The 22,450-nt window shown below is 44.4% G+C and overlaps 1 long non-coding RNA gene across 1 annotated transcript in view; it reads left to right on the forward strand.

The window, feature by feature from the left end:
• LOC126457344 (uncharacterized) overlaps positions 1-22,450 on the forward strand; it is a 523,254-nt gene that overhangs the window by 347,754 nt on the left and 153,050 nt on the right. Inside the window, exon 2 of the long non-coding RNA XR_007585460.1 lies at positions 3,210-3,300. This is a non-coding gene — a long non-coding RNA (uncharacterized LOC126457344). The remainder of the gene's footprint in view (positions 1-3,209; positions 3,301-22,450) is intronic.

Here is a 22,450-nt window from a genome sequence, read left to right on the forward strand (position 1 = left end):
AGTGACTGGCGTATTGTGACGAGCTAGTTGCTCGGACACCATTGACCAGACGTTTTCAGTTGGTGAGTGATCCGGAGAATGTGCCGGCCAGGGCAGCAGTCGAACATTTTCTGTATACAGAAATTCCCGTACAGGACCTGCAACATGCGGTCGTGCATTATCCTGCTGAAATGTAGTGTTTCGCAGGGATCGAATGAAGGATAGAACCACGAGTCGTAACACATCTGAAATGTAACGTCCTCTGTTCAAAGTGCCGTCATTGCGAACAAGAGGTGACCGAGACGTGTAACGAATGGCACCCCATGCCATCACGCCGGATGATACGCCAGTATGAAGATGACGAATACATGCTTCTTATGTGCGTTCACCACGATGTCGCCAAACATGGATGCGACCATCATGATGCTGTAAACAGAACCTGGATTCATCCGAAAAAATGACATTTTGCAATTCGCGCAGCCAGATTCGTCGTTGAGTACACCATCTCAGGCGCTCCTGTCTGTGATGCAGCGTGAAGGGTAACCGCAGTGATGGTCTCCGAGCTGATAGTCCATGCTGCTGCAAACGTCGTCGAACTGTTCGTGCAGATGGTTGTTGTCTTGCAAACGTCCCCATCTGTTGACTCAGGGATCGAGACGTGACTGCACGATCCGTTACAGCCACGCGGATAAGATGCCTGTCATCTCGACTGCTAGTGACATGAGGCCGTTGGGATCCAGCACGGCGTTCCGTGTTACCCTCCTGAACCCACCGATTCCATATTCTGCTAACAGTCATTGGACCTCGACCAACGCGAGCAGCAATGTCGCGATACTACACTCCTGGAAATGGAAAAAAGAACACATTGACACCGGTGTGTCAGACCCACCATACTTGCTCCGGACACTGCGAGAGGGCTGTACAAGCAATGATCACACGCACGGCACAGCGGACACACCAGGAACCGCGGTGTTGGCCGTCGAATGGCGCTAGCTGCGCAGCATTTGTGCACCGCCGCCGTCAGTGTCAGCCAGTTTGCCGTGGCATACGGAGCTCCATCGCAGTCTTTAACACTGGTAGCATGCCGCGACAGCGTGGACGTGAACCGTATGTGCAGTTGACGGACTTTGAGCGAGGGCGTATAGTGGGCATGCGGGAGGCCGGGTGGACGTACCGCCGAATTGCTCAACACGTGGGGCGTGAGGTCTTCACAGTACATCGATGTTGTCGCCAGTGGTCGGCGGAAGGTGCACGTGCCCGTCGACCTGGGACCGGACCGCAGCGACGCACGGATGCTCGCCAAGACCGTAGGATCCTACGCAGTGCCGTAGGGGACCGCACCGCCACTTCCCAGCAAATTAGGGACACTGTTGCTCCTGGGGTATCGGCGAGGACCATTCGCAACCGTCTCCATGAAGCTGGGCTACGGTCCCGCACACCGTTAGGCCGTCTTCCGCTCACTCCCCAACATCGTGCAGCCCGCCTCCAGTGGTGTCGCGACAGGCGTGAATGGAGGGACGAATGGAGACGTGTCGTCTTCAGCGATGAGAGTCGCTTCTGCCTTGGTGCCAATGATGGTCGTATGCGTGTTTGACGCCGTGCAGGTGAGCGCCACAATCAGGACTGCATACAACCGAGGCACACAGGGCCAACACCCGGCATCATGGTGTGGGGAACGATCTCCTACACTGGCCGTACACCACTGGTGATCGTCGAGGGGACACTGAATAGTGCACGGTACATCCAAACCGTCATCGAACCCATCGTTCTACCATTCCTAGACCGGCAAGGGAACTTGCTGTTCCAACAGGACAATGCACGTCCGCATGTATCCCGTGCCACCCAACGTGCTCTAGAAGGTGTAAGTCAACTACCCTGGCCAGCAAGATCTCCGGGTCTGTCCCCCATTGAGCATGTTTGGGACTGGATGAAGCGTCGTCTCACAAGGTCTGCACGTCCAGCACGAACGCTGGTCCAACTGAGGCGCCAGGTGGAAATGGCATATCAAGCCGTTCCACAGGACTACATCCAGCATCTCTACGATCGTCTCCATGGGAGAATAGCAGCCTGCATTGCTGCGAAAGGTGGATATACACTGTACTAGTGCCGACATTGTGCATGCTCTGTTGCCTGTGTCTATGTGCCTGTGGTTCTGTCAGTGTGATCATGTGATGTATCTGACCTCAGGAATGTGTCAATAAAGTTTCCCCTTCCTGGGACAATGAATTCACGGTGTTCTTATTTCAATTTCCAGGAGTGTATAAAACGCAATCGCGATAGGCTACAATTCGACCTTTATCAAAGTCGGAAACGCGATGAACGCATTTCTCCTGCTTACACGAGGCATCACAACAACGTTTCCTCAGGCAACGCCGGTCAACTGCTGTCTGTGTATGAGAAATCGGTTGGAAACTTTCCTCATGTCAGCACGTTGTAGCTGTCACCACCGGCGCCAACCTTGTGTGAATGCTCTGAAAAGCTAATCATTTGCATATCACAGAATCTTCTTCCTGTCGGTTAAATTTCGCGTCTGTAGCACGTCATCTTTGTGGTGTAGCAATTTTAGTGGTCAGTAGTGTAGATTAGGATTAAAACACTTTTCTGTACTGAAAGCGGGATTCATTCTATCGAATGCCACTAGTCTGATTGACTTTTCTTGAATTTTGTTTTGTTATAATTAAAATAAAGCTAATTTAAATTATTCTGAAATGAAATTGTGTGAAACAGAAACAGGTGAGAATTCGAAACATAAACACAATAAAGTAGTCAACTAGTCCACATTTTTTGAGAAATAATTGTTATTGCACAAATCACTAAACTGTTAGACTGGAAAATGTACAATATATTTCAAGCAACAAATAACTTACTTTGCATCGAAAACTGGGATGAACTGATTTCGAGTTCAGTATTTGATAAAAGAATTACTAACTGTAGCTTCAACTTCCAGGATACTAGAGACTTTCTGAATCGACAAACACGTTATCACGTTAAATAAGGAGTATTTTCTTTTGTTGCCGCGCGGGATTAGCCGAGCGGTCTGGGGCGCTGCAGTCAGGGACTATGCGGCTGGTCGCGGCGGAGGTTCGAGTCCTCCCTCGGGCATGGGTGTGTGTGTTTGTCCTTAGGATAATTTAGGTTAAGTAGAGTGTAAGCTTAGGGACTGATGACCTTAGCAGTTAAGCCTCGTAAGATTTCACACACATTTGAATTTTTTTTTTCTTTTGTTTCAGCACGCACGTATGATGTGTGTCAACTGAAGCGAGAGGAATTAAAACCACAGTCTTCCTGCAGGCCAGCCCAGAAACGACAAGTAGCCTGCAAGTGAGTAATGGATAATGCGTTTGCGGCAAGGAGCTGTTGAGTAGAAGTGTCGCTAAACTGACTACCAACAAATTCAAGCACTAAAGCTGTCGATCTCTCTGTAGCACTAAGCATTATTTTGTAACAAAATCTCTACTGATATTCTGATGATGTTTTAGACGGAATGGCAAATATTTTCAAGAACTGGTATTATAAACAACGGCAACATAATTAGTTCGTATAAATATGTGTACAACTTACAGTGAGTGTGAAGATATATCTGTTTCCTTGTTATGCACATAAAATCCTCATTACAATAGTCAATACTCCACAGATAAAACTACTGATTGACACTATTCGCTTTTTATTTCAATGTTTCCACTATCGACTACTACACATATTTCACTCCTCTTCTGCGGACATTTTTGTGCCAGTTAATGAGGTTCATAATGCGAGCAGATATTCATCTCCTGTGTACAGCTTTTGTCTGCAGACTTAACTGTTCATCCTTCCCTACAGGCTGATATGTAACGCAGCTGATGTACCGACCGAAGGATTCGACACTGTCTTTTAATACTCGGGTTTATTCACAACTGAAACACAGTAGAATAAGTAAATCAGATCATAGGTGCCGTGTCACAGTCCACTAGAGCCAAAATAGAACGAGATAGTTTTATAAGAATGTACAGGAATCAACAGGCACGTCGTCGCACGGAATTAACAAAGTCATTAAAAGTACGAATGCGGTAGAAATCCAGCGAAATGGCAAGGCTGGTCTCCTCCCTCAGTCAGTGTTGCCAGGCGATACGCATTGCCTTCAACAGCCGATGCAAGTTCTTAAATAAGGGCCACGAGCGGTAGCTGAGGGCAACTTGATAATAGACGTTGGTCAGAAACAGTCTAAAAAGCCTGTATGGGTGTTGCAGGACAGATTGTGCCGAGAAATAAATGTTAAGAAAAATAATTCGATACGTTGCACCTTTTCCGAGTTAATTAGCATTGAAATTAGTCAATCAGACCGTAGCGTGCGCAAACTCAACTGCCCAACCAGATGCAATTAGCGTCAGTTCTTCTCTTAGCGTAAGCGATAACTCGGGTTCGATCCTTACTACAGTCCCATGTCCAATGTCTGTATCGCTCTCTTGTTCGGTTTTAGGCAACCAAACGAAGAACACGTTTGGCGACACTGTCTCCGACAAGCCGCTTGAATTTGCGCGGGCAACGGCCTGTTTGGCTAACTTCAACGCTAATTAACTATGAAATGAAACTACCCTGCAGCACCCTTACAAGCTTTTCAGATTGTTTCTGACCACCTTGTATACTGTGAACTTCTTTGACGCCGGCCAAATAGTCAGCGCTCCCAAGACAAGCTCTGACCATAGCGTTTGTGAGGTCTCCATGCCGATGTTGGAGTCGAACTTGGGTCGCCATTAAGTCAGGATGCAAGACAGATTATGGTCATTCGTTCTTGATGGCCAGTAAACGTGAAACAGGTGGCCGATGTATTCGGCAGAGAATGTGTTGTATTTAAATGTGTGAGCCGATGACTGCAGTATGCATAATCTCTTTTATACTAAAAGGCTATTAGTAATTTGATAGACATAGTAACCTCTCGTAACGTCAACAGCAAAAAATTTTGCAGGACGTCCCCTTACGTGAGTTTGTAAGAAGTTTCAGTAAGGCAACAGGACAGTTAAATGACGCCCAATCAAACTGCACCACAAATGCAAATTACAAAACTGGACTCAGCTACAGTATGTGTTAGAGGTATGTCGATGCATTGAAGCTACACCAGTGATGGCTATAAACGGCATTAATTGAATTAATCGCCACTTACCGATAATCCAATGGTAATTTCCTGTGGTTGTTTACCACCGCTGTCGATCTGGTGTTGCATCCAAAAATTATGAAAGGGATACAAGTCGTTCTGACCTAATGTTCGACATACTTCTTTACGTGAAGCAGTGATGTCTGTTCAAATTCTTTACGCGTCTATAGTAGACCTATATTTCACCGTTTCAAGAAAAGCTTCTACGACACTTTCGTTTTTCAGTATTTTCGGAAGCCAGAGTGTGCCTGTCCCACGAAATTAAAAAAACGAAAATATAATAGCAATTACAATTAGTAGGCGTTACTGCGCTTGTGGGAACTGTCTAGGATATGCTTCACAAACGTAAAGACCATTTCTGGAAAACAATGCCATGGAAAGTGTAAAGCTGTCTAGCACTGCTTTCAAGCTGTATTGCAGAGCCAGTCGGCTAGCTCGAATGGTCCACACATCGGAGTCGCTAGTACACCTGATTCAGATTTAACAAGGGCGCACCAAAACTGTACATCTTAACATCAAGCAGCTGCTGTTCCACGTATATTGAAGTATTAAATACATCTTTGTGGGAAATTTTCACTCGAAAATATCCACACAGTTCTGAATTATTTACTCTGTCCTTAAATAAGCTTCTGAGCAGACGTGCCATCCCTTTACTTAGCCATTATGATGAGGATCTAACCATATTTACAGCAGCTTTCGCTGAGTGCATTTCATTTTAGCTTGAGCGCTCTTCTCAGCAACAGAGCGACCGAATAAAAGTCATATGCCTCCGGGCGCGGAATAACGTTAAATGGCGTAATTTAGCAGTACACGTCGCGTTGTTAACGAAATTTTCCTCTCTGAGAATTACGTGCACACGCATACCAATTACATTTCCCATTTTTCCCGACTCCAAAGGACGACACAATTCTAAAGTAGCTGGAGGTGTGATTTTCTTTTATTTTCAAAGCAAAATCATACGAACAGAGGAATTCACGCTAAAGCTGTGGTGCCTTTCAATATTCTTTATCATGCACTGTACCGTTATTGTGAATCATTATGAGCAAATGCTGCAGTTTGCTACTCAGATACAATGCTCTAAAGTGCTTTCTGAAGCGGGAATGTTTCGACGAGGCCAAGAAGTAACGTTCGCAGTTTGACAATGTCGGCTTTCATTTCAGCGAAGTTTTCCTTCGTTGCGTTGTTACATATTGCTCTATAGGAAAACTTAGAGTTACTTGATCTGCTGAAAGCTTTTATAAAACATTCGTTCTACGTTTGTTTCATTAAAATAGACAATCCGAAAGCCCGTGCCATCATAAAATTCTTTATTTTCGTCGGTGTACCGCCAACGTAATTCTGCCCAAAGTTGGTGACGGAATATAAGGATCATGAGTAAGTAATAAAGGAGCAAATAAATTTTAACGTAGCTGTACTTCTCTTGAAGTTAATGCACGTGAAAGATGTGCTGAAATTGCTGCTAGGAATCCAAACCAGAGATCCTGCGCCTCTGGCAGATCTAATAGCGACCCGCCTTCCCCAGAAAACTACATTTATTCAGTTTTTTCGACACTTATTTAACTACTTTTAATTTTGTAAATAGGCTTCATAAAAATTAAGTACAACGAAACCAAATGGCAGCGAGAATTGATCAAATATATTATTTTTCAAGTTAACATGCCTTTTTCTCAAAGCATACTGAGCCGGCCGCTGTGGACGAGCGGTTCGAGGCGCTTCAGTCTGGAACCACGCGCCCGCTACGGTCGAACGTTCGAATCCTGCCTCGGGCATAGATGTGTGTGATGTCCTTAGATTAGTTATGTTTAAGTAGTTCTAAGTTCTAGGGGACTGATGACCTAAGATATTAAGTCGCATAGAGCTCAGGGCCAAAGCATACTGATCGTACAGGTTTGAATGAGTTACCATTGGAAAGTCAAACAATAGAAAATCCAGGATGGAAAGTAATAATATTATAATTGCTACTCGTCTGTGGTTTCAGTTATCTGAGACTGCAGTCGTGTGTGTGAGTTGCGTTTGCGTGTCTCTCTCTCTCCCTCTCTCTCTCTCTCTCTCTCTCTCTCTCTCTCTCTCTGTGTGTGTGTGTGTGTGTGTGTGTGTGTGTGTGTGTCGTCTATTGCTGACGAAGGCCTTACTGACCGAAAGATTTATTTGTGACAGTTTTTTGTTGTGCCTACCTGTGACTCAGCATCTCCACTATATGGTGAGTGGGTGGCCACTTTCCTTTTCATAATCTTGTTATCATTAGAAAGGTTTTTTAACCGGTTTCTAACAGTGCCTACCAATTTTGCACTAAAGCTTAATATTTGTGGAAATTTTTGAGATAAAGGTGACTTTTAATTGTCGTAGGCAGAAGAGCATGATGGATGCCCAGCTTCATACCTACGAGTATAAAAGTACGGGAGTACTGGTACAAGAATTATACCAATTAAGAATCTATCGGAGTGATTAACAAAGAAAATTAAGGTTTTCTATGTTTTAAGATGTATTGAGCTTCATTTGCACTGTAGTAAGCACAAAATAGCTAATACGTCGTTAAGGCCTATTTTCAGTGATCTTAGAATACCACTAACTTGATCACTATAATGACCGATGTCAGAGAAAACGCTTGTTTGCATGGGAGGGCTCAGCGTAGATGAAAAGAGTACGTACCTGTCTATAAGTACAACGACAGTTGTTTGGTGGTAGTGGTGGTGGTGGTGCTGGTAAGTTCCTATGGAACCAAAATACTGATGTCATCGGTCCCTAGACTTACACACTACTTAATCTAACTTAAACTAACTTACGCTAAGGACAACACACACACACACACACACACACACACACACACACTCCTGCCCGCGGGAGGACAAGAAACCTCCGACGGGGGAGCCGCGCGAACCGTGACAAAGCGCCCTAGACCACGCGGCGAGAGTTATTGATCAGTCACAGAATGCTTATTCGTGATTTTTTTCCCCCTAGACCTAGAACTACTTAAACCTAACTAACCTAAGGACATCACACACATCCATGCCCGAGGCATGATTCGAAACTGCGACCGTAGCAGCAGCGCGGTTCCGGACTGAAGCGCCTAGAACCGCTCGGCCTCTGTATTTAGTTGTCAGTTGAGAAAAAGTCTACTTCTCCTAGGCAAATCATAAGAGAACTCATGCATATCTGCCGGATAATTCTTAAACCGACTTTTTTTCTTCTTTTCTTTTCTTTCGTCCGATCAGCTTCCACACCCCCTCTGTGGCTGCAGGCTCGGTACGGCCCTAGATGGAACATCCGTAAATTGCGCAGTGTGATGGTACTCCAACGTAATTTTCTGTTGAGAGTAACCTACGTGAGGTTCAATCAGTTGTTTTTTATGATTTATTTTGGTTTCTTCTAAGCTGCATATATTCAGCAATGTCATCGTTTCTATTCCATGTTTTCTAGTTATACCTGTAACTGACCTAATAAACTCACGTTTACAGTCCGCATTCTGACATTGTCCTTACATTTTATTGCCGATAGTTCACTGCCATGTAGGTGGGACGATAGTATGATGGTTTTGGAAATTTATTATTCTGTATTGCTACATTTTTCCTCCCAAAATTCTTCTAGGAGATATACATATAGCTTAAATTTCCCAGGTTGAGACGAATAGCATCTTCTTGGATTAAGGGCTTTTAGCAACCAAGAATCTAGAACTTTATAATTTGTTCCTACGAAGACCTTGCGCTAGTCAGGATTCTTGGAAAGACATCACCATGATTTTAGGTATAGAAGCATTGAAATTATATTTCTCCACAGAATAATGTAAATGTTCAACACTTGTTGTAAGCTGTTCCCTGGTAAAATATCGCAACTTTGTGTTCTCTAGACAGAGTGTGGAAAACTGTTTTTGGCGCAGATATCGGTATTAAAATTTGCAGATCCGAGAACAGTCAGCGTTTCTCGGGAGAACTATTTGCAATTTATTTCTAATCCCCTGAACAATCGTGCTTTCATTTGGAAGGGAGTCAAATACATCAAAAAAAGTTTTGCATCACTCTGGTTCCCAGAATTCCTGAAGATAGACGTTGACTGTGGGCATTGTATCACAGACACAGACCCTTTGACTGTTCAGAGATGTCACTAAACCCGCCCAAAGAGCATGAGCAGCTCCTATTAGACGGAGGACGTCCGACAGCCGTACAGTTCCAATCACTCCACCAGGAAGGAGGTACACATCTCACGTTGTCTGAAGTTCAATCATTCCTAGAAGGTCAATACCGCGGTTCGATTGTTACTTGGTGCCAGGAAGGGTTCTCAACAAGGGAAGTGTCAAGGCGTCTCGGAGTGAACCAAAGCGATGTTGCCGGACGTAGAGGAGAAACAGAGAGACAAGAACTGTAGATGACATGCCTCGCTTAGGCCGTCCAAGGGCTACTACTGCAGTGGATGACCACCGCTACCTACGGATTATGGCTCGCAGGAACCCTGACAGCAACGCCACCATGTTTAATAATGCTTTTCGTGCAGCCACAGGACGTCGTGTTACGATTCAAACTGTGCGCAATAGGCTGCATGATGCGTAACTTCACTCTCGACATCCATCGCGAGGTCCACCTTTACAACCGCGACACCATGCACGGCGGTAGAGATGGGCCCAACAACATGCCGAATGGACCGCTCAGGATTGACATCAAGTTCTCTTCACCGATGAGTGTCGCAAATGCCTTCAACCAGACAATCGACGGAGATGTGTTTGGAGGCAACCCGGTCAGGTTGAACACCTTAGACACAATGTCCAGCAAATACAGCAAGGTGGAGGTTCCCTGCCTTTTTGGGGTGGCATTATATGGGGCCGACTTACGCCACTGGTGGTCATGGAAGGCGTCGTAATGGCTGTACGATAGTGAATGCCATCATCCGACCGATAGTGCAACAATATCTGCAGCATATTGGCGACGCATTCGTCTCCATGGACGACAATTCGCGCCCCCATCATGCACATATTGTGAATTACTTCCTTCAGGATAATGACAACGCTCGACAAGAGTGACCAGCATGTTCTCCAGACATGAAACCTATCGAAGATGTCTGGGATAGATTCTAAAGGGCTGTTTATGGACGACGTGATCCACCAACAACTCTGAGCGATCTACGTCGAATTGCCGTTGAGGAGTGGGACAATCTGGACCAACAGTCCTTGATGAACTTGTGAACAGTATGCCACGACGAGGCATGCATCAATGCAAGAGGACCTTCTATGTGTGTTTATGTTGATTTCTATTCCAATTTTCTGTACAGATTCCTGAACTCTGGGAACCGAGGTGATGCAAATCTTTTTTTTTTATATGTGTATTACAGGTATCACCTGTGATCTGCCTGTCACGGTATTGTAATTAATCGAGCTTTGATGTAGTAAGCCTTGCGTTCAGTACAGAAGTGCCCCAGGGAAGTGTGATGGGACCGCTGTTGTTCACTATGTACATAAATTATTTGGCGAGAAGGATGAGCACCAACTTGCGATTGTTTTTTGATGATGCTGTGGTGTGCGGAAAGGTATCGTCGTTGAGAGGCCGTAGGAGGATACAATATTATTTATACAAAATTTCCAGTTGGTGTGATGAGTTTCAGCTTGTTCTAGTCGTAGGAAATTGTAAGTTAATGTAGATGAGTAGGCGAATCTATGCCGTAATGTTGTAATACAGCGTTAGTAGTGAGCTGCTTGACACAGTCACGGCGTTTAAATATTTAGGCGCGACGTTGCAAAGCGATATGAAATGGAACGAGCGCATATACACTCCTGGAAATTGAAATAAGAACACCGTGAATTCATTGTCCCAGGAAGGGGAAACTTTATTGACACATTCCTGGGGTCAGATACATCACATGATCACACTGACAGAACCACAGGCACATAGACACAGGCAACAGAGCATGCACAATGTCGGCACTAGTACAGTGTATATCCACCTTTCGCAGCAATGCAGGCTGCTATTCTCCCATGGAGACGATCGTAGACATGCTGGCTGTAGTCCTGTGGAACGGCTTGCCATGCCATTTCCACCTGGCGCCTCAGTTGGACCAGCTTTCGTGCTGGACGTGCAGACCGCGTGAGACGACGCTTCATCCAGTCCCAAACATGCTCAATGGGGGACAGATCCGGAGATCCTGCTGGCCAGGGTAGTTGACTTACACCTTCTAGAGCACGTTGGGTGGCACGGGATACATGCGGACGTGCATTGTCCAGTTGGAACAGCAAGTTCCCTTGCCGGTCTAGGAATGGTAGAACGATGGGTTCGATGACGGTTTGGATGTACCGTGCACTATTCAGTGTCCCCTCGACGATCACCAGTGGTGTACGGCCAGTGTAGGAGATCGCTCCCCACACCATGATGCCGGGTGTTGGCCCTGTGTGCCTCGGTCGTATGCAGTCCTGATTGTGGCGCTCACCTGCACGGCGCCAAACACGCATACGACCATCATTGGCACCAAGGCAGAAGCGACTCTCATCGCTGAAGACGACACGTCTCCATTCGTCCCTCCATTCACGCCTGTCGCGACACCACTGGAGGCGGGCTGCACGATGTTGGGGCGTGAGTGGAAGACGGCCTAACGGTGTGCGGGACCGTAGCCCAGCTTCATGGAGACGGTTGCGAATGGTCCTCCCCGATACCCCAGGAGCAACAGTGTCCCTAATTTGCTGGGAAGTGGCGGTGCGGTCCCCTACGGCACTGCGTAGGATCCTACGGTCTTGGCGTGCATCCGTGCGTCGCTGCGGTCCGGTCCCAGGTCGACGGGCACGTGCACCTTCTGCCGACCACTGGCGACAACATCGATGTACTGTGGAGACCTCACGCCCCACGTGTTGAGCAATTCGGCGGTACGTCCACCCGGCCTCCCGCATGCCCACTATACGCCCTCGCTCAAAGTCCGTCAACTGCACATACGGTTCACGTCCACGCTGTCGCGGCATGCTACCAGTGTTAAAGACTGCGATGGAGCTCCGTATGCTACGGCAAACTGGCTGACACTGACGGCGGCGGTGCACAAATGCTGCGCAGCTAGCGCCATTCGACGGCCAACACCGCGGTTCCTGGTGTGTCCGCTGTGCCGTGCGTGTGATCATTGCTTGTACAGCCATCTCGCAGTGTCCGGAGCAAGTATGGTGGGTCTGACACACCGGTGTCAATGTGTTCTTTTTTCCATTTCCAGGAGTGTAGACGGTATTAGGAAAAGTGAATGCTCGATTTCGGTTTATGTGGAGAATTTTAGCAAAGTTTGTTTCATCTGTAATGGAGATCGCCTATAGAACGCTAGTGCGATCCAGTCTGGAGAACTGCTGGAGTGTTTTGGATCACGAGAAAGCCGGATTAAGGGAAGCAGTTCAGAACCGGGCTGCTAGATTTCCTGCCTGTAGCTTCGATCAACACGCAGGTATTACGGAGATGCTTCGTGAACTCAAATGGGAATCCGTGTGAGGGAAGACGAGGCTCCTTTCGCCAAACGACATTGAGAAACTTCAGAGAACAGGCTTATGCAGCTAACTGTTGAATGATTACACTGCCGCCAAAGTACATTTCGCGTTAGGACCGCAAAGACAAGAGTTATTTATTTCTCGTTCAGCTACAGGCAAAGCGTGATACACTTACAAACATCAACATAAAAATTTAAATTAACATTAACAATGATTTACAATAAAAATTTCAGGGTTTCCAGCCACAAAAGTGCTTGGTCACTTATCACATGTATGTCCATCAGATTTCCTCCCTTAAGTCCGTGTACGTCGCACTCAACTATATGCTGCATGGTTTGACTCTCTCCGCACTCACAATTGGGGTCCTGGGAGAAACCCCACTTTTTCAACAAATATCCGCACCGACCAACACCTGTCCGCAGACGATTTAGAGTTACCCACACTCTACGTTGGAGTTGGAAGCCTGGAACTCGTTGAGATGGGTCCTCAATAAGGAAACTGTTATTCACTTTGCTTTCCTGCCATTGCTGTTTCCACAGGTTATCGATATCAATCTGTTGTTTGAGTTCTTTCCAGAAGGGATTTCTTGACATCAATCTGTCAGGAGGAGGAGGTAGGTCCCTGAACTTTTCTTTGTACCTCTGGATTGCTCTTTCACGTCTAATCGAGGGTGGTTCGATATTGGCAAGGACGGGCAGCCAAGGTTTCGGGGTGGGTCTTACTGTTCCTGTTATGAGCCTCATTGTCTCGTTAAGTTGCACATCAATATATCTGACATGCCTACTGCGGGCCCAGACGGGTGCGCAATATTCCGCTACACTATACAGAAGTGCCAGTGCTGATGTGCGTAGAGTTTCAGTGGAACATCCCCAGGTTGTTCCTGCCAGTTTCATTATGATGTTGTTTCTTGTTTTCATTTTTTGGGCGACTTCGTACAGGTGGCTCTTATATGTGAGAGTGCGATCTAGCTTAACACCCAGATATTTTGGCGTTCTATCGTTTTTCAACAATTTACCTTTTATTTGCACTTTTAGCTCACGATTTGCATCTTTGTTAAACAAGTGCATTATTGATGCCACGGATTTAGTCGGATTTACTTTGAGGTGCCAGTTGTCATAATATTGTTGTAGTCGTTCCAGATCCCTGTTTAAAATTTCTTCCAGTTCTTCGAAAGTGTTGGCGTGAGCCGCGATAGCGATGTCATCTGCATACATAAAAGAACGAGATTCCAGGTTTGGGATGTCCGCTATGTATAAATTGAAAAGGCATGGAGCCAGCACAGACCCTTGGGGGAGACCATTTTGTAGTGTCCTGTAGCTGCTTGTTTTCCCATTCAGAGATACCTTGAATCTCCTGTTTATCAACATATTTCTGACTAGATCTATGACTTCTTGCATTTCACGACTTTTGACAGTTTATACAGTATCCCTTTTGTCCATACGGTGTCGTATGCTGAGGTGAGATCTAATAATACCATGCCCGTTTTCTTTTTGTTTTGGTAACCTCTTTCAATGAAAGTGGTTAGGGCGAGAACTTGGTCGCAACAGTCTCTTCCTTTTCGAAAACCGCCTTGCTCTGGGGGAAGAGCAGCTTCTATTTTACTTTCTATTCTGCCTAGGATGACTCGTTCAAACAGCTTGTAAGTGGTGCACAATAAAGATATCGGTCTATAATCTTTAGCATTCTCTCCTGTTTTCCCTGGTTTCTGGATGGCTATGACTTGTGCGTTTTTCCATTGCTTTGGTAACCGGCTGGTATCTATGATATTAGAGAAAAGAGAAGACAGCCATACTCTTCCCTTTGGCCCGAGGTTCTTCAAGAATTCTGGAAGAAGGCCGTCACAGCCAGCTGCTTTACCAGGTGACATTTTCTTTAGTGCTATATTTATCTCTTCTTGTGTTACCCATTTCGCTAAACCTGCTTCCTACAAGAGTAATTAGGGCCCGTGAGGAGGCACGTAGAGAGTCGTTTTTCGCTCGCTCTATTTGCGAATAGAACGGGAAAGTAAACCGCTAGTACAAGGTACCCTCCGCTATGCGCCACACAGTGGCTAGCGGAGTATGTGTGTAAATGTAGATAGATGTAGGTGTATAAGCAAACTACTGCGGAGGAGGCACCACATGAATCAGATTGTGTTCCGGGCTGTGTAGTGTGCACAGCCCAGCCGTCAACATACCACTTGCTGGACAGGAGCGGCTCTCCCCGTGACAAAGCGAGAACCAGAAGCGCCGCGAGCTGTCATTAACAGCTGTCTATCATAATTTTTAACATTTTTATGCAGCGACAGCAACTGATATTGTTTATATAAGAATATACAGCCTACAGTTGCAGGTTAACTTTATCGTTTACCTAGGTTTCAACGCTAGCAATAACGTCTTCTTCAGAATCTGCAAAAAGTTAATATTATAATGTGCTAGTAAATTATATTAGATATGGTTATCCTACAGGATGCAACGTGTAGTACTTACATCAAATGTTTGCCTAAAACAAGCCATGTCCTAAGTCAATTTTATGCATCAAGTTTTATAAAATTGACTTAGGACATGGCTTGTTTTAGGCAAACATTTAAATAATATTTTATGTAAGTACTACACGTTGCATCCTGTAGGATGACCATATCTAATATAATTGACTAGCACATTACAATATTAACTTTTTGCAGGTTCTGAAGAAGACGTTATCACTAACGTTGAAACCTAGGTAAACGATAAAGTTACGTGCAACTGTAGGCTGCATATTCTTATATTAACAGCTGCGTCTAGAGTATGTCTGGGCTGGTGCCTCTGACTGGGTTAAGGATACAGGGCACTTTTTCAGCTCAATATTATGTAAAAATCTACACCTATTTCTTTCAGACACTGTTTATAATGTACATGTTTTACAGGTTTTTTGTTGATATTAGGTAATGCAGCACACTTTCCAAAGAAATTAGAAGTACTTTGAATTTTTTCAACCTGCTTATGGTTATTAAAAAAATTTTAAAAAAATTGACGCATTTTCTTTCCAAAATGCTTCCTAAAATTGAGGTACCGTTTAATCCAATGTTATACATTTGAGGGAGGACAAATTTTTACCAGATTTGTATGACATGATGACTGAGGTACTATACCTATTTAATTCCACCTAGTATGTATATTACAAGGATAAAAAATATCGCATCTTACATTTTAATTTTTATAATTTTTTTCCTAATACGGGGGCAGTTCAATAAGTAATGCAACACATTTTTTTCTCGGCCAATTTTGGTTGAAAAAACCGGAAATTTCTTGTGGAATATTTTCAAACATTCCCGCTTCGTCTCGTATAGTTTCATTGACTTCCGACAGGTGGCAGCGCTGTACGGAGCTGTTAAAAGGCGTCTGTAACGGATGTGCGTTGCAAACAACGGGCAGTGATCGAGTTTCTTTTGGCGGAAAACCAGGGCATCTCAGATATTCATAGGCGCTTGCAGAATGTCTACGGTGATCTGGAAGTGGACAAAAGCACGGTGAGTCGTTGGGCAAAGCGTGTGTCATCATCGCCGCAAGGTCAAGCAAGACTGTCTGATCTCCCGCGTGCGGGCCGGCCGAGCACAGCTGTGACTCCTGCAAAGGCGGAGCGTGCGAACACACTCGTTCGAGATGATCGACGGATCACCATCAAACAACTCAGTGCTCAACTTGACATCTCTGTTGGTAGTGCTGTCACAATTGTTCACCAGTTGGGATATTCAAAGGTTTGTTCCCGCTGGGTCCCTCGTTGTCTAACCGAACACCATAAAGAGCAAAGGAGAACCATCTGTGCGGAATTGCTTGCTCGTCATGTGGCTGAGGGTGACAATTTCTTGTCAAAGATTGTTAAAGGCGATGAAACATGGGTTCATCACTTCGAACCTGAAACAAAACGGCAATCAATGGAGTGGCGCCACACCCACTCCCCTACCAAGAAAAAGTTTAAAGCCATACCGTCAGCCGGTAAAGTCATGGTTACAGTCTTCTGGGACGCTGAAGGGGTTATTCTGTTCGATGTCCTTCCCCATGGTCAAACGATCAACTCTGAAGTGTATTGTGCTACTATTCAGAAATTGAAGCGTGTTCGTAGGCACAAAAATCTGAACGAACTTCTCCTTCTTCATGACAACGCAAGACCTCACACAAGTCTTCGCACCCGAGAGGAGCTCACAAAACTTCAGTGGACCGTTCTTCCTCATGCACCCTACAGCCCCGATCGCGCACCGTCGGATTTCCATATGTTTGGCCCAATGAAGGACGCAATCCGTGGGAGGCACTACGCGGATGATGAAGAAGTTATTGATGCAGTACGACGTTGGCTCCGACATCGACCAGTGGAATGGTACCGTGCAGGCATACAGACCCTCATTTCAAGGTGGCGTAAGGCCGTAGCATTGAATGGAGATTACGTTGAAAAATAGTGTTGTGTAGCTAAAAGATTGGGGAATAACCTGGTGTATTTCAATGCTGAATAAAACAACCCCTGTTTCAGAAAAAAAAAATGTGTTGCATTACTTATTGAACTGCCCTCGTAAAAATGGTATTTTTCTATAATTTAGTTGATCCTGCAATAAAACTTAGGTCTAATACATAAGTGTAGACTATTGCAACAGAAAAAAATTAGAGCAATGCTTTATAAGCTTTAGGAAATAATTGTAAATGAATTCTGAAAAATACAACTTGTGAGAAATGGCGAATGAAGATATGAATCCAATTAAACTGTGCCTCAGAACATTCCTGAAGCATAGTCTTTATCCTGCAGCATTTCTTCATCTTGAAGCTTCCTCTTGACATACCTTTTAGCACTTCTTGCTTGTTTGGTAACTTGAAGAGCGAATCTTTCAGCTTCGTGCACACATTGTCTGTCACACACAAGCAATTGATCTTCCATATTTGAGCCACATTTTATGCCTAAATTTCTCAGGACTTTCAACCTTCCTGTCACTCCATCATTGAAACATATCACTGCATCTAGTATACCCAATTTTAATGTATTTAGTCCTACAAAAACATTCTTGGGTAACCTTTCCCATATGCAATGGTTGAAACTTTCATATCTATTCTGAGTGCCCCCATGAAGAAATTTACTAAGAAAAACAGGGTCCTTCAGGTCTCTAAAAATTGGTTTTATTTAATTCGTAACAGGCTCGGAAAGAGAATGCTTATGGTGGTATATTTCACCACACTACACCATGAATCTGCTCCTTTAGGGCAAAGTCCTTGAACTGGGTGGTCATCTGTGGACAACTAATGAAATTAGGTGGCCCATACAGCTTTTCTCATTGCTGTAATATCATTCCGAGGTGCAGCTCGTCTAATTGCCAATCCATAATAACTCTGAAGAAGGTCTATTTCAATTACTGTCTATCTGCCTCGGCCAGATAGAGATTTTCCATCAGAAAGCGACTTTCCTTCCATTTCTTTTCGTAGCTTCCTCAATCTAGCACCTTTCCTCTTTTCCATATGTCCACAACACTCAAGTTTTATTACCATGGTATCACCATAACCATTGAACACATTAATTTTATTGAAAGCTTTAGAGTCCCCATCGCCTAGGTAATTCGTGTACCTAACGTTATAAACGGCCACCGACCTCTGAAATATTTTTAGAGCTCCATCACACTCCATACTTCCACTGTAACCATGATGATTCTTAGAACACTGATGTTCAATATGTCCTTCAGCGTTACCATGGCATTTGGGGCACTACTTAGATAAGCACTCAACATCAACTACTTTTCTATTCTCCAGAGAAGTAGCACTTACAACACCAGAGGAACGATGTCCTTTACGTTGCCATGCCCCATCAAGTTAAACAAATGGTTCAAATGGCTCTGAGCACTATGGGACTTAACTTATGAGGTCATCAGTCCCCTAGAACTTAGAACTACTTAAACCTAACCTAAGGACGTCACACATATCCATGCCCTAGGCGGTCGCGCGGTTCCAGACTGAAACGCCTAGAACCACTCGGCCACTCCGGCCGGCTCAAGTGAAACATTAACGTCCCTTGTTCCACTAATATTTACAGTTTCTTCTACTGCACGTTTCATAGATGCTTTGGACACAACCGTCAAGGCACCTAAAAGTATTTTTCTGTACTTGCAGAACCTACTGGGAGGAGGAGGAAGGTCCATCAAACCACAAAACGTTTGAGCAGCCTTTTTTCGTTTTCCTATTGCACGCATTTCATACACTAACTTCAAATTCACACCATATGAATCATGCATATTGTTAGAAGTCATTTTAGAGGCAGATTTATTGCAGGATCTACACAGAACAACTAATTTTGACGCTAAGCCCTTCCTGCTACTTTGTTGTTTAGTTGTTTCCAGACAGCCTACACCATCACATTGTTTACATTTCGCCATTTCCTTTATCAAAGAAGGTAAGATGCCCACATCAACAACAACAAATCCACTACAAACAGCGTCATTGTTAACACAAAAATTTGAATCACCAGGAGGCGTGCCATGTGGGGGTTTCCTCACTGAAGAACTGATACATAGGTTACTTTCAACAGTGTGGCTTGCTTTGTTTGTGAACTGGTTACCACAGAATTTCCTTTTATTGAATTTCTTGATGCGTGGCATAGTTCTTATTTATTGCACACTAAAGTACATGTAGTTCCACAAATATATGTAGCACTTGGGCAACAAACATTCAGTAACACGTAAACAAACTGCTTTAGCGAAATAAAAGTAAATACCAGAAAAGACAATCATTTACAGACAGTAGAAACCTGCACTGTTACCATGATATGCTATGTATCATACGTATAATCGCTGGAAACAGAAAGTTCACAGTTCTTTACGAAATAATACTGGTTTCTGTAACAGAAATAAAGGGGGCATGGCGGCCTACATGACCGCAACATTAAAATTTGGTGTCTATAGGTCACTTTTCATTTGAAACCCTACGATGTATGTATCAATGTAATCAGGAAAGACTGTAGAATTTAATAAAGTCATAAAAAATTTCGATTTTTCCACCATTTATAAGTACCCTGTATCCTTAACGGAGCACCACCTCGTAATGCTAGCGCCGCGGCCTCTACCACAGCGATCAGGACAGCCTGTCCCTCATCACAATGTTTCAGCATTTTCTCTGTTTGTTGTTTGTAACTGCTGCCTTTGAAATGCCCCAGTTCACACAATTAGCAGGCGTCATTAGATACCATGTAGACTAGCGATGGACGGTAAGATTTTAAAGGCCTGCGGCAACATGAAAGCAATTTCAAACGTTGTAATATGCTTCTGTAAGATTTCAGAAATTATTTTTTGTATGACTTAAGGAGGGAATGCACTGTTTTTGCTATAGTTGACAGCTTAGAAACAGGCCACGCAACGATGACTACGTCCGCCTAATATCGTGTGTACTACAGCGAATAGCAAGTACAGTATATGATAGAAAGTATCTGTGTAAAGTGGAACTGACTGCTAAGTATCACGAGAGGTGGATCTGCCAGTATACAGGGTGGTCCATTGATAGCGACCGGGCCAAATATATCACGAAATAAGCATCAAACGAAAAAACGACAAAGTACGAAACTTGTCTAGCTTGAAGGGAGAAACCAGATGGCGCTATGGTTGGCCCGCTAGATGCCGCTGCCATAGGTCAAACGGATATCAACTGCGTTTTTTTAAAATAGGGACCCCCGTTTTTATTACATATTCGTGTAGTACGTAAAGAAGTATAAATGTTTTAGTTGGACCACTTTTTTCGCTTTGTCATAGATGGCGCAGTAATAATCACAAACGTAAGTAAGTGGTATCCCGTAACATTCCGCCAGTGCGGACGGTATTTGCTTCGTGATACAATACTCGTGTTAAAATGGACCGTTTATCAATTGCGGAAAAAGTCGATATCGTGTTGATGTATGGCTATTGTGACCAAAAGACCCAACGGTCGTGTGCTATGTATGCTGCTCGGTATCCTTGACGACATCATCCAAGTGTCCGGACCGTTCGCCGGATAGTTACGTTATTTAATGAAACAGAAAGTGTTCAGCCACATGTGAAACGTCAACCACGACCTGCAACAAATGATGATGCCCAAGTAAGTGTTTTAGTTGCTGTCGCGGCTAATCCGCACATCAGTAGCAGACAAATTGCGCGAGAACCTGGAATCTCAAAAACGTCGGTGTTGAGAATGCTACATCAACATCGATTGCACCCGTGCCATATTTCTATGCACCAGGAATTGCATGGCGACGACTTTCAACGTCGTGTACAGTTCTGCCACTGGGCACAAGACAAATTACGGGACGATGACAGATTTTTCTATTTAGCGACGAAGCGTCATTCACCAACAGCGGTAACGTAAACCGGTATAATATGCACTATTGGACAACGGAAAATCCACTATGGCTGCGACAAGTGGAACATCAGCGACCTTGACGGGTTAATGTATGGTGCGGCATTATGGGAGGAAGGATAATTGGCCCGCATTTTATCGATGGCAATGTAAATGGTGCAATGGTGCAATGTATGCTGATTTCCTACGTAATGTTCTACGGATGTTACTACAAGATGTTTCACTGCATGACAGAATGGCGATGTACTTCCAACATGATGGATGTCCGGCACACAGTTCGCGTGCGGTTGAAGCGGTATTGAATAGCATATTTCATGACAGGTGGCTTGGTCGTCGAAGCACCATACCATGGCCCGCACGTTTTCCGGACATGACGTCCCCGGATTTCTTTCTGTGGGGAAAGTTGAAGGATATTTGCTACCGTGATCCATCGACAATGCCTGACAACATGCGTCAGCGCATTGTCAATGCACGTGCAAACATTACGGAAGGCAAACTACTCGCTGTTGAGAAGAATGCTGTTACACGTATTTCCAAACGCATTGAGGTTGGCGGACATCATTTTGAGCATTTATTACATTAATGTGGTATTTACAGGTAATCATGCTGTAACAGCATGCGTTCTCAGAAATGATAAGTTCACAAAGGTACATGTATCACATTGGAACAACCGAAATAAAATGTTCAAACGTACCTACTTTCTGTATTTTAATTTTAAAAAAACCTGCCTGTTACCAACTGTTCGTCTTAAAATGTTGAGCCATATGTTTGTGACTGTTACAGCGCCATCTATCACAAAACGAAAAAAGTGGTCCAACTAAAACGTTCGTATTTTTTTACGTACTACACGAATATGTAATAAAAATGGGGGTCCCTATTTTAAAAAAACGCAGTTGATATCCGTTTGACCTATGGCAGCGCCATCTAGCGAGCCAAGCATTGCGCCATCTGGTTTCCCCCTTCAAACTAGATGAGTTTCGTTCTTTGTAGTTTTTTCGTTTGACGCTTATTTCGTGAGATATTTGGCCCGGTCACTATCGATGGACCACCCTGTATGAGGTGTCGGAGAGTATTGTGTTTCCAGTAGAGAAGTAGTGACAGCAGAATGGGTTGGTCAGGGGAGGCCAGATGCTTCGAACGTAGACCGGTTATTGGAGACCGTCTGATTAACAAATCCATTAGGACGATTTGAAACCTCCTAAAGCTGCCGAAGTCCACAATGGACGCGGTTGTGAAGTGGAAACGCAAAGGAACAACCGCAGCTAAATCGAGAACTGGCAGGCGTCAAGTACACACTGTTTAGAAGTGCCGAGGGTGGGTGGTTGTAAACTATCGTATGAAATCAACGGGAAGAATGTCTCGTGTGTTTCAAAGTGGTACCAGCGATCCAGCTTGCACAATTTTTGTGTGTGTGGAGTTAAAATGAATGTGGTACAATGGTCGTGTAACTCCTCATGATTCATACACTTCTGTGGTCAGTACTAAGCGATGCTTGAAGTGATTACAAGGAACGAAGCCACTGGACAGAGAATGACTGGAAATGAATTATATGGAATAATCAGCCGAGTAATATGGAATGTTCAGTCACGCTACACCCTGTGCAGTCCG

Source organism: Schistocerca serialis, chromosome 1 (genome assembly GCF_023864345.2).
Source record: "Schistocerca serialis cubense isolate TAMUIC-IGC-003099 chromosome 1, iqSchSeri2.2, whole genome shotgun sequence".
In the NCBI taxonomy this organism is placed as follows: domain Eukaryota; kingdom Metazoa; phylum Arthropoda; class Insecta; order Orthoptera; family Acrididae; genus Schistocerca; species Schistocerca serialis.